Source organism: Octodon degus, unplaced genomic scaffold (genome assembly GCF_000260255.1).
Source record: "Octodon degus isolate 3935 unplaced genomic scaffold, OctDeg1.0 scaffold00324, whole genome shotgun sequence".
NCBI classification, from domain to species: domain Eukaryota; kingdom Metazoa; phylum Chordata; class Mammalia; order Rodentia; family Octodontidae; genus Octodon; species Octodon degus.
Window position 1 is genome coordinate 1,002,537 of NW_004524900.1, and position 4,633 is coordinate 1,007,169.

The window sequence follows — 4,633 nt, forward strand, 5'->3', positions numbered from 1 at the left end:
TGTGCTGATCATAAGTTTGACTTCTAGGTGAAGAGCTTTGTGTTTTCCAATTCAGCAACGGGGAAGGGTAAGTATAGTAAAATCTCACATGACCAGGGCTTTTCTTTTTTTTAGGCCTTTTCATTTTACTGAGAATAAACATTGAAACTTGTTCCAACTCAATGGTTGTATTTTACATACATTTTAATTAAAAAATTTAATACATACAGCATTTTACATTTTTGTTAATTAATTAATTAATTATATTTTTTTCTGCAAAGCTTTATTCCAGAGGGACTCAGTCCTTCTTGGCAGCTGCCTTCCTCATGGCAGCCAGCAAGTTGCTCAGCTCCTCATGCTTCCTCCTGGCATGGATGTGAGTCTGCAACCTTTTCTTTTTCCTTTTTTTTTTTTTTTTTTTTTTTTTTTAGAACCAGGGTTTGAACTCAGGTCCTTGGGCTTGCCAGAGAACCTCTTATTCCACTGAGCCATCTCCCCGGCCCTGCAACCTTTTCTTGATGAACTTGAGGGTGCGCTTGTCTTTGGAGACCTTGAACAGCTCCATGGTGTGGCGCTCACTCCCAGGGGGCAAAGCTGTATACCTCCTGGATCATGTCCCACGAACTTGGTGTGTTTGGTGAGGCATCCACTGTGCCTCAGTTTGCTCCTTTCTTAGTCACCTTATGGCCATTGTTGAGGCCTATGGCCACGGGATAACGGAGGGCCATGGCTACTGTTCTTTCATGGTCACTGTATGTCTAATTTTTAATTTATTTGGTGCTGGGTCCTAATATTCAGGTCAGACTCATAGTGATCCTGCTGCTCTCAGCCTCCCTAGTACTGGGATTACAGGCCTTTGCCACCATGTCCGGACTCAATGGCCAGCTCAGCATGCCCAGAGGTGGGGCTGGTGTGGCATGCAGTTCCAGGGATCAAACCAGGTCCTTGAGCTTGCCAGGTAGGCACTTAGAGCACCAAGCTATCTCCCCAGCCTCCACACAGTGTTTTTGTAGCAAATCTGTAAGAAAGCAAAACTTGAAAATGAACCTGTAATCCTGTGAATCAGAGATAGCCAAAGTTAACATTGTAGCGTATTTTCCTTCTGTTCCTGTTTTTACAAATTTTAATATTTATTAGTATGTGTTTGCAATACATAATTGCATTCATGATGAGGAGTTGGTACATATATGTAACACATCTTAATTCTTCTTTAATTTTATAAAGAGAGTACAAAATAGTATTAAACAGAAAAACTAGAAGTGATACAGAATTTCACTTAACAAAGTAATATGAAGTTCACAGTATTTGTTGTAATGCATGGTGTTGTCTTCCAATCAGTTATATACATGAAAAATTGGAAGAAGAAAACAAAAGAAAAAAATATATAAGAAATTAAGAGGAGAGGATCTGGGGAGATAGCTTGGTGGTCTGAGCACCTGTCTGGCAAATGCAAGGACCTGGGTCCCCAGTACACCACCAAAACCAGGAGTGGTGGTATATATCTGTGATCCCAGGGCTGGGGAGGCTGAGATAGGAGGATCAGTATGAGACAGAGCTGAGTAACAGGACCCTATACCAATGAATAAATAAATAAATAAATAAATATTTTTTAAAAACCAGGAGTGGTGGTATATATCTGTGATCCCAGGGCTGGGGAGGCTGAGATAGGAGGATCAGTATGAGACAGAGCTGAGTAACAGGACCCTATACCAATGAATAAATAAATAAATAAATAAATAAATATTTTTTAAAAAAAGAAATGAGAGGGCCGGCCTAATAGGTCAGTGGACTAAAGTGCCTGCTTAGGCAGACAGTAGCAGCAGGGGTTCGATCCCTGGTGTGCCGTGCTGGCCCCATCCTCGGGCCGTGCTGAGATGGTGATTGAGACTGGACATGATGGTGCGTGCCTATAATCCTAACGCTTGGGAGGCTGAATACAGGTGGATCACTACAAGTCCGATCTACATAGTGAGACCCTGTAGATCCTATCCTAAAAATAGGGGGGAAAAAAAAGAAAGAATGAAAAAGAAATAAGGAGAAAAAGGAGAAACAATTAAAAAAAAGGAGAAAAAAACAAATGAAGCATTATCTGCTCCTTCCCATAGACCAGCTAAAATCCACAGTGCAGTTGTACAAACCATCCTGTTTATATACATAGACATCTCTTTCCCCCACTCCAACTCCTTTTCTTTTAATGTCCCCTTCACCTCCCCTCTCTTCCCCCTTTTTCCTGTTTTATTTCTGACATTTTGTTCAAAATATAGGAGCAATGTATGCATTTTCACTAGATGTCCTATCATGAGTTTTTTTTATCAGTGCCTGTTCTGTGAGAACAAGATGCTTACTAGATGCCTGATACTCTTTTATTGACAGCCCATGTTATCAGTGGTTGCTCTGTTGAATATTTAAGATGTTTCCTATTTTTAATTCTTGTAAATAATGCTACAATGAACATCTCTGTATATAAACATTAGTCTGTATCACTCCAATTCATGATATGTAATTCTTAGAATGAAGAACATAAATATTTTTAGGATTTGATATTTAATGATAAATTGTTTTCAAAGATGTTTTTACCAATTTAAACATTTGTTAGAAGTACACGAGAGCATTTGCTCTCTACATATGTACCTAGAGCTAAGTACTTTTTAAATCTTTGCTTCAGGACCTAGTTTCAGAAGCAAACAGAACAGCAGAATTCCATTCTATTAATCATTTCTGTTACTTGTGGGTTTGGAAGTTTTCAGTGTATTTTTTGCTAATGTATATTTCTTAGAGTTACCTGTACATTTGCTTATTTTTCTCTTGTGAAGCATATATTATTTTGTATTTTAAAAGCTCTAGGCTTGAAGGTATAGTTCAGTGAAGAACTTGCTTAGCAAGAACTTTTAGCAAGACCTTGTCTCAAAACAAAACAAAATACAGAAAGAAAGAGAAAAATAAAAAGCTTTTGGTTATATGTGGTTATTGGTTTAGTATTTTTTAAATTTTACTTATGGTATTTTGATCAGGAATGGTTTTATTTTATATAACTCAATCTATTCTTTTCTTTTTAAATTCGTATACATATTTTTTATGTATTACTTTTTTTTTGGATACAGTCAAAATGGGGTTTGAACCTATGGCCTTTGTGGTCCTTGGGTCTCCATAAGGCATCTTGGACACTGTCCACCAAGATGGAGAATGCTGTAAAATTTTCAGTTTTGTGGCCAAGGAGATGGCTCAGTAGAATAAGCACTTCCCTGGCAAGCACAGGGGCCTAAATTCAATCCCCGGTTTAAAAAAAAAAAAAAATCAGTTTCAGAGCTATTTATTTATTTTTGATACAGGGTCTCACTATGCAGCTCAGACTCATAGTGATCCTCCTGTCTCAACCTCCTCAGTACTGGGATTACAGGCGTGTGCCACTACACCCAGTTTCAGTGGTTAGTACAGCTCTCCCAGGGTTCCAGGGCTGGCATGACATGTGGTACTGGGGATTGAACCTGTGTTCTTGCATTTGTCAGGCAGGCACGTAGACTGCCAAACTATCTTCCAGGCCCCAGTTTCAGAGACTTTTCATGTGTGTTTATAAATAACTACCCATGAAAAGAAGGATCATCCATTTCTCTCATTTATTTTCTCCTACTTATTACTCATATTTTTAAAAAAATTCTCTGAGAAATAAATGTTGGGACTAAACCTAAGAAAGGATCTTGCAATTCTGTGCCTTTTCTTTCATGGAAAAAATAAAAATAAAAATAAAACACATAGTCTAGTTTTTAAAATGGAACATTTACTGAGCTGGGAAAAATCAAAACAAAACACTAGTAAAATCTGAGCGTAAGCTTGCTCCATTTATTTTTTGGGAACTGGGGATTGAACTCAGGCCCTTGTGCTTGCCAGAGAAGCGCTTATTCCACTGAGCCATCTCCCCGGCCCCTACCATTTATTTTTTTAAATTGAGAATGGATGTGTCAATCACAAGGAAACCTGAGCCAATTAACAAAAGAAGTTATGACCATCTGAACTTTGCTTTCCTAAACAGAAACCTTTCAGAATAGGACAAAATGGCTAGAAGTGGATTCTACTTACTGTCTTTTAAGGAGGACACAGGCATCATCGACGCTACTATGTACTTCACCTCCCAGGTACATGGTCTTAAAAGGCTTGTCTGCAGCAGTAGGCACCACACACCTATGCAGCATGCAACATTTGGGATCAGCTGTCAGGACTGAGGGAAGACTTCTTCATCTAAGAGTCAAACTTTGCAAATCAAGCTCACCGTAGCCTTTGCTGGCATCACAAGCTACGCTGTAGCTGGGTCTACTTAGCCTCACCTTCACAACATGGTGCTGGTGACATCTGGATCATATATTCTCCTACACTAATAGAGTCTTTCTTCTAATCCCCACTCAGTTTGTCTTGGGAAATATCTATTGGTTCACAGAAAATTCTGGGAAACTGTGAGTCAGGACAACACATCTCCATTCCCAGAAAACATCTCAAAGAGCCCAGTCTCATAGGAAGAGCAAAACAATGCACCTCATTAGCAAGGCTGGGTGCTCTGGCAGGCTCACTCTCCTGACAGCTCTGCCCTCAGTAAGGGCAATTATCAGTCAGTCAATGCAGTTATTACATGGGTGGGTGGGGAGGTGGGGGGGTGGGGGGTTGG